Below are 13,730 nucleotides of genomic sequence, written 5' to 3'. Positions count from 1 at the left end.
TTTTATATGTTATACTTTAATAAATAAGTGTATTAGAAAAAATTGGGAGATGAGGGAGATTGTGGTAGGAAGTGCAAGGAAACTATCATCTTCATAGTTCATATTCCAAGACGGGGATTTTCCTGAACCTACCAAAGTTTAAATGAGCTGTGAAATAAAGATCTCAAACATAAAATGTTACTGAGAATCACTTTCTTAACTTTGGAGGAACTTTCCAGGAACATATATATCATTAGCTAAAGAAATCTTTGACCAAGACATCTCTTTCCTGTCCCCTTTCTATTTATTTTTGATACTGATAAAACTAAATGAATTTTTCTTTTGAATAGCATGTATGGTACAAGCCAACTGTTGTGGTATTCATTTTTTCAAGTTTTCTGTTTCTTCCTTTTCACCTGTTAGCTTACACTTTTATTTCATAGATAAATAGTAAGATGCTTGAAGTGATTTTATCCAATATTAGAACTAGATAATTTTGGATATTGAAATTTGTTATAATTTGTTTTACATTTATGTTTTATCAGTGCTTGGTTTTTAATAATCAGCATATTAAAATAAAATTTGAAGTCGCACTCATATTTTTAAATTTATTTTTACCTAACCCTCTTATATTTTGTAAATGTGGCTATATGCTGTCAACCAAATCATGTGATTGATTTACACCATGATGGATGGAAAGCTTCAAAATCATCATCATTTATATGCTAGATTTTGTTACTTTTTTATCTTTTAATAATAATTAATTTTATAAATTTGCATTAATTTTTGTCAGTGGATCCACATTTTAACGATTTCCAGAATTCTTTTTCCTTAACCTTTGAGGAATCCTTTGGGAAGTAATATCTCTTCAGTTAAAGAAATCTTTAATGGAAGATTCATTTCTTTCTTCTTTCCTTTATCTTATCATATTCTAATAAAATGGAATGTAATTTTTTTATTTGAATAGTAAAATGGTATAAGATCATCAGCAATTCTGTAGGTTACTCCCTTTCTGGTCATCCATCTTCTAATCTATTGATTTATTTCACAAGTGAAAAGATGTTTGTGTGTAATGATTTCAAACAACTGCTAGAAGTAGCTAATTCTGAATGTTGCAAATTGATATAATTTATTACATCTGCTTTCATATTTCCCTGTCATATTTATAATAAACAAAATGTTACAGTAAACCAATGAAATGGCTGTTCTTTGTTTTTTTTAATTCACATAAAACTCTACCTGTTATATTATGTAAATTTGTATTTGTCTTCAACCAAACTACATAACTGATTTACATCATGATAAAAAGTTTTAAAATCATAAGCAATTATATGCTAGAACTTATTTTTCCTTATTTTCTAAAAAAAAATGCTTTTGTGAATTCGCATTTGTTTAAAGGCCCATATTTTAACAGTTTCTAGAATTGACCCAATTGAAATTTTTAACAGCAAAATCAATGTTTACACATGACCTACTTTATCTATGATCAAATCAGTTTCTCCATGGTTCTAGATCACTGGGGGTAGGGCCAGGCTTCTCTTCCCACTACGCAGTCTAGAGAATCTCCCTTCTCCCACTCTTTCCTCACTCCTCCTTTAGAGAGAAGACCAATGTCATGGGTCAGACTCCAGAACACTGTGAGCAGTACCACTGTGCACCGGGATGGGACACCCATGCTTGGAGGAATGTCCATGCCCTTCTTTCTCTTATGATACTAAGTGCCAGGTAAGCTGAGCTAGTGCCTACCTGTCGAGGTGGGTGCTGCCATATCACTCTCTCTTGCTTTATTCTCACTGAAGGTCTTGGGCTCTGCCACATTTGCACATGAGGGGTCAGCTGGTGGTAAGAGGTAGAATTAGAGTCAAAAAGATCCTGCTTCATTCTTGAGCCCAAGCCTGTCCTTCGCCCCAACTCAACCAGAAGGTGCTACACTGAGGGGCACTGGGAACTGGCCCAGGAAGTAATAGTCCAGGTTCCTCTGTGTATGTCTCCTTTAGGCAAAGGCCTGAGAGAGGGCAGAGGGGCAGCATCAGGTAGAAGGAGCACACTATTGGGCCCTCTGAACAAATACTTGTCCCCTAATGACAGGTTCTCACCAGTATCTCTTCACCTTAACACATCTCTCGCTCTACTGCAGTTGGTGAACACAAGTACCCAAATATCATAACCCACATTGAAATGTCACAGGTACCCATTCAAATAGACATGCCCTCAGGTGTTGCCATGCTCTCATCCAGAGGCCAGCACTTGGTGTTTGCAGGCACAGTGTGGACTCAACTCATGAACAGATCAGGTAAATATCTGATGATAGTTAAGGCCTCCTCTATTCCAGTGGTTTCCCAACACCTGCTTTCCATCAGGGGCTCATGCACCAATGTCAGGTACCATGAAGCCAGTGTTCTTGTTCTTAAAATGGTCCCACTGTTACATGTTGTCCTTGTTTAGACCTCATATTATCTCTTTGCATTTGGGCCTTGACATTTATACTATCCAAACTGCAAACACATTTCATGGCCAACTCACTGGCTTCTTGCTTTTCTTTCAGATAGAACCAGCCACTTCCAGTCATATTTAATAACCATGCCACATATAAAATAACTATCCACTACTTTCCACACAGTTAATTTTATGTTCCTCATCTTTTACATTGTATACAACTGAAATACACATCCCTACTTCCTTTTTGAGACAAGCCTTTCAGCTATCATTAAATTGGATATTGATAATATTTTTGCACAATTCCTGTTGTACCTAGCCATTAAGCACCCTTATCATCCCCTGCTCCCCAAACTAAAAAAGGACCTGATGATAAAAAGGATTTGTCCTACAGTAAGTTTTCCTTGATGAGCACCCTCTGAATAAGCCTCACACGTGTTTTGGTTGATCAGCTTCTTGCTTAGGCCCATGTTAACTGTCGCAGGGATGAAGTTTACCACTGGGAAAGTCATGTTGCACTCTCACAAGCTCTCATCCTGCTTGCTCTTCTCTGTTTTCCCTAAATTTCCCATTAAGAGGCCATACCCATGTTGCATACACCATTACACAAAGGTACCCAAACTGGGATCAGTGTAAACTTTTACACATCATAGGGGAGGGGAGGGAAGATTTTAGGCAAAACTAAGAGCAATGTGGTACAATGGTTTCAGTGTGCTGAGCTCTTCTCCATTTAAGGCTAGGCAAGTCCTCAAGACCTTTGTTGCTTTGAGTTTTTACAAATAGCTCTAATTTTTTGTGACTGAGTTTAAGAACTGGTGGTTATAGAAAGAAAAGGGGAAATGTCTGGAACTAATTATTTCAAACACTATCCAGTAAGGTGTGTCATGGCTTTCTGCCTGCCATGGTTTTCTGCTTGTCACCACTTCCGGTCCATCCTCTATCTCTCCCTCAGCTCCCTTGCTTCACCCCACCTTCTCTCGTCTCTCTCTCTCTCTTTGCTGCTACCTCTCTGGTTTTTCCATTCAGTCCCTCCTTCCCCTTCCATCCTTTATCCCATATTCTGAGTCTCTGTATTTTCCACCTCTTCACTTTCCCTCGCATATCCCTATCTGTGTCCCCACTACCTGCCCCATGCTGAGCCATATCTGTGGGAAGACCATGGGTATATACATCCATCCAACAATCCCTCTACCAAGTCTTCCATCCTTTCCTTTCCATTTTGCAATTCATTATTTCCTTTGTTCATTCACTTATTCCTCCCACAAACTTATTTTGAGAGTCTCTAAGCTAACAGGCACTGGACTAGGCCCTCAGGATACACAGTGGAGAACAAAACAGACATTGACACCTTTCACCATGGGGCTTGCACTGGAACAGGACAGCAGGTGCTTCAAAAGGACCCCTCTAACCAATCTCTACAAATACGTGAGGTATGACAAGTAAGTGTTATGGAAGAAGTTTTCCCGATGCTAAGAGAAAGAGGAGGATGAGTAATTTAAATTGAGGCTGAAGTGGTTTGTGGCCAGGAAAGGCCTTCAGGAAGAAGTGATATTTAAGCCAAGACCTCAGAAATAAGCATGAAGCAAAGGGTTACCACTTCAGGGTTCCTGAGAGCAGCACTGTCAAGTCCCTAAGGCACTAACTAGTATGGCTCCTGCAGGATCTAAGAGAAGGTGAGGCGAGTCCAAACAGAGGGAGGGTGGGAACGCTGTAGTGTCAGAGGTTTGAGAAGGATCTTATTCCAGCTCATATCACTACTGTCATTATTCTTTCTGGCCAGGCCCTCACTTATCACTCATGTACTCAGTCCTTTTTGTTCCCATTTTTCACTCCTACTCTATGCCTGTTGTGGAGACAAGGTATTCCCATTTGTTTAATATGTAGCTTGCTTGCTTTTCTTTCTTTCTTCTTCTTCGGGTAGGGCGTGAGGGACGGGCGGGAGGCCGGAGTAAGAAGGAAGGACGGAAGGAAGGAGGAAGGAAGGAAGGAAGTGAGGGAGGGAGGGAGGGAGGGAGGGAGGGAGGGATGGAGGGACTGTCCTTACGGTCGTAGGGAAGGAGGGCAAGCGGGACGATGGCGGATTGCGGAGGGAGGAGGGCGGGAGGAGGAGGGAGGGCGTGCTGGAGGTAGGGATTTATTTCCTGCCTTCATTCCTCCTCGAAGCTCATTCAGCTACTTCCTATAATTCCGTCACGTTCCTTCATTCTTCGTTCTTTCTTTATTTATTTCTTTCTTTATTGCTTTATTTATTTCTTTCTTCTTCTGTCTTTCTTCTTTCTTTCTTCTTTTTTTCTTTCTTTCTTTCTTTCTTTCTTTCTTTCTTTCTTTCTGTTTTTGGCCTCTCCTGCAGCATGCAGAAGTTCCCAGGCCAGGGACAGAACCCTTGCCACAGCAGTGACAATTCTGGATTCTTAAATGCTAGGCCAACAGGGAACTCCTCTTTTTCTCTTTCATTTTCTTTTTTCTTCTTCCAGTTTTATTGAGATATTATTGACTGCAGCTTTGTATATGTTTAAGTCATACAACATAATGATTTGACTTAAATATATCATGAAACTAGTACTACAGTAAGTTTAGTGAACAGCCATAATTTCCTATATATACAAAAGTAAAGAAATAGAAAATGATGTTTTCTTTGTGATGAGAACTCTGAGAATTTACCCTCTTGTCTTTCATGTATAACATACAGCAGTGTTTTTTATTTATCTTTTCACTAGATGTTTGTACCGTCATTCATTTCCCCTCCCCCACAAATCTAATATCTTTTTTCCATGAGTTGGTTTTATATCTTTTTTTAACTGTGTAAATATGAACTATAATTAACCTACAACACTACATTAGTTCCTGATACACAAAATAGTAATTAGATATTTCTATATATTTCAAAATTTTCACCACAATAAATCTAGCTATCATGCCACCATAGAAGATATTACATAATTATTGACTATATTCCCCACACTGTATTTTAATCACCATGACGCATTTATTTTTTTAAGTGAAAGTTTGCACCTCTTAAACATCCTCATCTATTTCTCTGTTCCCCCTAACTCCCTCCCCACCAATTTTTTCTCTGTATCTATGACTCTGTTTCTCTTTTTTTATTACTCAATGAATTTATTACATTTATAGTTGTACAGTGATCATCACAATCCAATTTTATAGGATTTCCATCCCACAACCCCAGTGCATCTCCCCACCCCCCAAATTGTCTCCTTTGGAAACCATAAGTTTTTCAAAGTCTGTGAGTCAGTATCTGTTCTGCAAAGAAGTTTAGTCTGCCCTTTCTTCAGATTCCACATGTCAGTGAAAGCATTTGATGTTGGTGTCTCCTTGTATGGCTGACATCACTTAGCGTGATAATTTCTAGGTCCATCCACGTTGATAAAAATGCTGGTATTTGTTCCTCTTAATGGCTGAGTCATATTACATTGTGTATATGTACCACACCTTCTTGATCCACTCCTTTGTCAATAGACATTTAGGTTGTTTCCATATCTTGGCTATTGAAAAGAATGCTGCAATGATCATTGGAAAACCTGTGTCTTTGTGAGTCGTGTTTTTCTCTGGATAGATGCCCAGGAGTGGGATTGCTGGATCAAATGGTAGTTCTAGGATTAGTTTTCTGAGGAATCTCCATACTGTTTTCCACATTGGTTGCACCAATTTACATTCCCGCTAGCAGTGTAATAGGGTTCCTTTTTCTCTGCACCCTCTCCAGCACTTCTTGTTTGTAGACTTTTTGATGATGGCCATCCTGGGCAGTGTAGGTGGTACCTCATAGAGGTTTTGATTTGCATTTCTCTAATGATGAGTGGTGTTGAACATCTTTCCATGTGTTTTTTGGCCATCTGTATGTCTTCTTTGGAGAACCATCTGTTTAGACCTTCTGCCTATTTTTTGATGGGGTTGTTTGTTTTTTTGGAATGGAGCTACAGAAAGTGTTTATAAATTTTGGAGATTAATCCCTTGTCAGTCGATTCATTTGCAAAGATGTTCTCCCATTCTGTGGGTTGTCTTTTCATTTTGTTTAGGGTTTTCTTTGCTGTGCAGAAACTTTTAAGTTTAATTAGGTCCCATTTGTTTGTTTTTGTTTTTACTGTCATTACTCTAAGAGGTGGATTTGAGATGTTGCTGTTGTTTATGTCAGAGAGTGTTTGGCCTCTGTTTTCCTCTAAGAGTTTTATAGTGTCTGGTCTTATATCTAGGTCTTTAATCCATTTGACTCTGTTTCTCTTTAATTATGTTTGGTTTTTTTTGTTTTTCATATTATACATATAAACAATATCATACAGTATTTTTCCTCCTCTGTCTGAAATATTTCACTTAGTATTATATCCTCTAGTTCCATCAATGCAGTTGAAAATGGAAACATGTAATTCTTTTTAATGACTACATAATATCCCATTGTGTATATACTACATCTTTATCCATTCATGTATTGATGGGCACTTAGTTTGTTTCCATATCTTCACTATTGTAAATAAATCTGCAATGAACATAGGGGTGTACATATCTTTTCAATTTAGTGTTTCTGGTGTTTCTATTTTCTTTGGAAAAATACCCAGAAATGGATTTAATGGATCATATGGTAGTTTTATTTTTAATTCTTTGAATAACCTTAATACTGTGACTGCACCAATTTACATTCCCACCAAAGTCTATGAGGGTCCCTTTTCTCCACATCTTCGTCAACACTTGTTATTTGTTGTCTTTTGATGACAGTCATTCTGACAGATGCGAGGCAATATCTCATTATACTTTTGGTTTGCGTTTCCCTGAAGATTAATGATATTAAGTATCTTTTCATGTATCTGATGGCCATCTTATGTTTTCTTTGGAAAAATGTCTGTTCAGGTCCTCAGCCCATTTTTAATTGGTTTTCTTGGTTTTTTTATGATGAGTTGTATGAGTCCTTTATATTTTTAATATTAGCCCCTTATTAGATATGTTGTTTGCAAATATCTTCTCCCATTCAGTAGGATGCCTTTTTGTTTTTTTGATAGTTTCTTTCACTGTGCAAAATCTCTTTAGTTTGATGTAATCTCATTTGTTTATTTTGGATTTTGTCTCCCTTGCCTGATGAAACACACCCCTAACAATATTGCTAAGACTGATGTGAAAGAGCATATTGCCCATGTTTTCTTCTAGACGTTTTATGATTTCAGGTCTTACATTTAAGTCTTTAATCCATTTTGAGTTTCTTTTTGTATACGGTGTGAGAAAATAGTTCAGTTTGATTCTTCTGCATGTAGCTGTCCAATTTTCCCAACATCATTTACTGAAAAAGCTTTCTTTTCACTAATGGATATTCTTGCCTCCTTTGTTGTAAACTAATTAATGATAGATGTGTGGCTTTATTTATGGGCTCTCTATTCTGTTCTATTAATCTATGTGTCTGTTTTTGTGGCAGTACCATACAGTTTTTTGTTGTTGTTGTTGTTGTTTGCTTTTTAGGGCCACACTCGAGGCATATGGAGTTTCCCAGGCTAGGGGTCAAATAGGAGGAGCTACAACTGCTGGCCTATGCCACAGCCAGAGCAATGCAGGATCTGAGCCACGTCTGCAACCTATACCACAGCTCATAGCAATGCCAGATTCTTAACCCACTGAGTGAGGCCAGGGATCAAACTGGCTACTTCATGGTTCCTAGTCAGATTCACTTCTGCTGAGCCATGATGGGAACTCCAGTACCATATTGTTTTGATTAGAGTAACTTTGTAGTATAGTTTGAAATCAGGGATCATGAAACTTCCATTTTTTTTCTATTTTAAGATTGTTTTGGCTATTTGGAGACTTTGTTTCCATATGAATTTAGAATTATATGTTCCATCTATTTAGGTCTTCTTTACTCTCAACAATGTTTTAATGTTTTCAAGTAAAGGGTTGCTCATCTTTTGTCAGATCTACCCCAAATAATTCTTCTTTTTATGCTATTGTTTTTTTTAAATTTTTTTATTGTTATTTTCCCAATACAATTTTTTTCTACTGTACAGCATGGTGACCCAGTTACACATACATATATACATTCTCCTTTCTCACATTATCATGCTCCATTATAAATGACTAGACAGAGTTCCCAGTGCTACACAGTAGGATCTCATTGCTAATCCACTCCAAAGGCAATAGTTTGCATCTATTAATCCTAAGCTCCCAATCCATCCCACTCTCTCCCCCTCCCCCTTGGCAACCACAGTCTATTCTCCAAGGCCATGATTTTCTTTTCTGTGGAAAGGCTCATTTGTGTCATATATTAGATTCCAGATATAAATGATATCATATGGTATTTGTCTTTCTCTTTATGACTTACTTCACTCAGGATGAGTGTCTCTAGTTCCATCCATGTTGCTGCAAATGGCATTATTTCATTCTTTTTTATGGCTGAGTAGTATTCCATTGTGTATATATACCACATCTTCCTAATCCAATCATCTGTTGATGGACATTTGGGATGTTTCCATGTACAACCATGAGATACCACCTCACACCAGTCAGAGTGGCCATCATTAATAAGTCCACAAATAACAAATGCTAGAGGGGGTGTGGAGAAAAGGGAACCCTCCTGCACTGTTGGTGGGAATGTAAGATGGTACAACCACTATGGAGAACAGTACAGAAGTACCTTAGAAAACTACACATAGAACTACCATATGACCCAGCAACCCCATTCTTGGGCATATATCCGCACAAAACTTTTCTTTTTGTGCTATTGTAAGTGGGATTTTTGCTACTGCAAATGGAATTTAAAATTTTGTTTTCTTGATTATTTCTGTTGTATAAATTTCCATTGATTAGAACAAAGTTATTGAATATTGATTTATAAATTTTAATGTTAGCAATATAATTAAGAACAGTAATTTTCTTATACTTGATCTTGCTAATTCATGTTTTCTCTCTTTTATTTCACTAATTATTCTGGATTGAGGCTTATCAATTGTCTTGATGTTCTTAATGATCAGATTTTATCTCTTTAATTTTCTCTATTCTTTTTTGTTTTCTCCTTCCATGACTTCTTCCCTTTCGCTTATTTCCTTTCTTCTGCTATTTTAATTGCATCTACATTCTTATTTCTAAATATTGAAATTTATACCATTGGTTTAATTCTGATTTTAAAATATAGGGCTTTTGTGCTATAAATTTGTTTCTAAGGACTGCTTTAGATGCATTCTATGCATTTTAATAAGTTGTACTTTATTTTAATTCAGTTTGAATTACTTTCTAAATTCTTCTCTATTTCTTCTTTCACCCATATGTTATTGAAGAGTATGTCACATAGTTTCCAAATAGTTTGAGAATTTTATAGATACATATCTGTCATATACTTCTAGTTTAATTTCACTATCCTACAGGAAAATCCATTAGGTAATGTTAATGATTTCAAATTTAGTAAGACATTTATGGCCCAGAATATTGCCATCATGGTAAATTTTCATTACATATGAAAAGAATATATGTTTTTTTTGTAGGGGATAGTGTCCTAAAAATGTTGATTAGAATAATTTGGGTGATAGCATTTTCAATCATCCTATTACACTTACTGATTTTTTGTCAGCTTGTTCAATTGTGGAGAGAGAAGACTTAAAATCTGTGACCCTAATTTTGGACTTTCCTTTCTTTCATAAATTGCCAAATTCCATTTTTAGGTGTATAATTGTTTAGATTTTCTATGCTCTCCTGATGAATTGTCCCTTTTAGGCAATTATAAACATAAAAGACCTTCTTTATTCCTGGTAATATATTTTATTCTGAAATATGTTTTATCTGATGTTAATATATCCATTACAGCCTTGTTTTGATTATTACTAGCAGGATATATCTTTACCCATACTTTTACTTTTAACCTATCTGCACCTTTATATTTAAAGTGGGATTCATGTACACAGTATAGACCTGGATCTTACTTTTTGAAATCCAATTTGTCATGCACCACATCATATGTGATTAGGGAAAATAAAAATTTTAAAAATGGTATACCACTACGTACCTATCAGAATGGGCAAAATCCAGAACATTGGCAATACCAAATGCTTGCAAATATGCGTGTCAACAGGAACTCTCCTTCACTGCTGGTGGGAATGCAAAATTGTACAGTCACTTTTGAAGAAAGTTTGACAGTTCCTTACAAAATTAACCTACTTTGACCACACGATTCATGGTATTTACCCAAATGAGTTGAAAATGTATGCCATACACAGGAAAGATTATAGCTCTTTTATTCATAATTGCCTTAATTTGGAAGCAACCAAAATGTCCTTTGGTAGGCGAATGTATGGATAAACTGTGGCGCATTCAGACAATAGAATATTATTCAGCACTAAAAAGAAATTAGCTATCAAGCCATGAAAAGACATGGAGGAACACTAATGCATATTACTGAGTAAAAGAAGACAATCTGAAAAGGCTACATACTGCATGGTTCCAACTATACGACATTCTGGAAAAGGTAAAACTATGGAGTCAGTAAAAAGGATCAGTCGTTTCTCACGATTAGGAGAGAGGGAGGTATGAATATGTGGAGCACAGAGGATTTGGGCTGCTGTGAAATTATCCTGTATGTTTCAATAATGGTGGCTACATGTTATTATATATTTGTCCAAATCCATAGGATGTACAACACCCACTGTGAGCCCTAATCTAAACTGTGGACTTTGGGTGATAATGATATGTCAATGTAGGTTCATTGATTGTAAGAGGTACCATAGCATGTTGATACTGGGGAAAGCTGTGCCTTTGTGGAGGCGGGAGGAATATGGAATGGCTCTGTAATTTCTGCTCAGTCTTGGTAAGAACCTAAAACTTTTTTTTTTTTTGGTCTTTTTGCCTTTTCTAGGGCCGCTCCCACAGCATATGGAGGTTCTCAGGCTAGGGGTTGAATCAGAGCTGTAGCTCCCAGCCTATGCCAGAGCCACAGCAACGCAGGATCCGAGCCTTGTCTGCGACCTACACCACAGCTCACGGCAATGCCGGATCCTTAACCCATGGAGCAAGGCCAGGGACCGAACCCGCAACCTCATGGTTCCTAGTCGGATTCGTTAACCACTGAGCCATGACAGGAACTCCGGAACCTAAAACTTTTCTAAAAAACAGTCTATTTAAAAGAAAAAGGAATCCAATTTGTCAATGTCTAACTTTTAACTAGTACATTCAGATAATTTGTATTCAATACAGTTATTAATATGGTTGGATTAAAAGCTGTCATGTTGTTGCTTTCTATTTGCTCATCTGTCATTTCACTTTTTATCTTGTAAAACATTTTAAATTAAGTGAGCATTTCATGATTCCATATATCTCCCATTTAGGCTTATTAACCATAACTCTTTGGATATGTACATTAGGGTTTATATTTGATGCTTCTTTAACTTAACATAATCTGACTTCGAGTAATACTGTATCACTTCGAATGTAAATTTAGAATCTGATAATCATATACTTGCATTACCACCAGTCCTTGTGCTATTATTTTTCAAGAAATTAATCCCACATAACTTGTAATACCACAATGCATTGTTATTAATTTTTGATTTAGATCAATTATAAAATATTTGTAAATATTAAAATAAATACTTTATATCTATCTTCTTATCTACCATTTCTAGTATTGTTTACTCACTTGTGTAGACCATATTTACATTTATAGTCAATTTTCTTGTGTCTGAGGATATCGTGTTGCATTTCTGTAGTGCATATCTACTGATAATAAACCATAAAAGTTTCACAATGTACAATAAAAGTTTTACTTTCATTGTTATTGGCCATGCTTGTGACATGTGGAAGTTCCCAGGCCAGGGACTGAACTCGAGCCACAGCAGTGATAATGCCATATCTTTAATTATGAAGCCACCAGGGAACTACTTCAACATCATTTTTATAGAAATATTCATTGAGAACAACATTCTAAGTTGACATTTACTGATTATTTCCCTATCTTTTTTTGCCAGGAGCCACTTTATTAATTTTTTTGAAATTTTTTATTGTTATTTCCACAATACAATTTTTTTCTACTGTACGGCATGGTGACCCAGTTACACATACATGTGTACATTCTTTTTTCTCCCATTATCATGCTCCATCAAAAGTGACTAGACATAGTTCTCAGTGCTATACAGCAGGATTATTTCACTATTTTTTTTTTTGGCTTTTTGCCATTTCTTGGGCCGCTCCCGCGGCATATGGAGGTTCCCAGGCTAGGGGTCGAATCGGAGCTGTAGCTGCCAGCCTATGCCAGAGCCACAGCAACGCGGGATCCAAGCCGAGTCTGCGACCTACACCACAGCTCACGGCAACGACGGATCGTTAACCCACTGAGCAAGGGCAGGGATCAAACCTGCAACCTCATGGTTCCTAGTTGGATTCGTCAACCACTGCGCCACGACGGGAACTCCCTATTTCACTATTTTTTAAATGGTATGTTGATTTCTTCTGACTTGCATATTTTCTGATGAGAAGTGAATTCTAATTCCTATCTTGGTTCCCCGTAATAATTCAGTATTTTTCTGCTTTTATACTTGCCTAGGAATAAAGCTAAAACCCAGAGTAAGCAAACTGGAAAAATATGATGAATGCACATCATACATTAACTCTGCATAGCAACTTGGAAAGGTCTTAAAAGACTAAGGGTCACTGAAAAAAAAATTTGTTTTAAAGGCTGGATACCTCTATTTCCAGTCATGAAAAATTAACAGGAATCCAATTTGCTCTCCCACCTAAAAATCTGTAAATCAAAAAAGTTATAAAGCTTTACATCATGATCCCACAGGCCACACAGGACAGTGATCCACAAGATAAGGGTAACTAGCACAGTGATCTCTTGGATTGCGCAATCCTGCCCCACAAGTTCTCGCCTGGATGGAGTTCACAGGCTGCAGCACAGGGAGACCGGTCACAAAGAGAGCCTAACAGACAACCTGAGAGAAGGAGACAGAGTTGGGAATTCCAAGAGGCCACTGCGGCTCGAATGTTCTGGGAGTAATGGAGGGGAGACAGCTGCACGGAGAGGTAGTTCTGGAGAGCTGCACAAGGTTCCCATCTGGGTGCAGAGTATGAGAAAGTGTATGGAAATTGACTTCCTGGGGGGTGGGAGGGGTGGATATGGGGCTTGAGACAGACGCAGTGCCAGGAGCCCCTGACACATCCAAGGGGAGAAGTCGTGTTGACAAATGAATGCATGGATGTGGACCTCAAAGGTGAAGTTCAAGCGGGGGTTGTATTTTGGAGTTATTCGCGTGTTCCCACACATAGTTATATAGCATAGCGCATAGAGAGAGGCAGCTACAAGAAGGAGCACAATAAAAGTTCTCACCACAAAAGGTTTGTAA

Source organism: Phacochoerus africanus, chromosome X (assembly GCF_016906955.1).
Source record: "Phacochoerus africanus isolate WHEZ1 chromosome X, ROS_Pafr_v1, whole genome shotgun sequence".
Classification (NCBI taxonomy): domain Eukaryota; kingdom Metazoa; phylum Chordata; class Mammalia; order Artiodactyla; family Suidae; genus Phacochoerus; species Phacochoerus africanus.
This window is presented reverse-complemented; position numbering follows the sequence as displayed.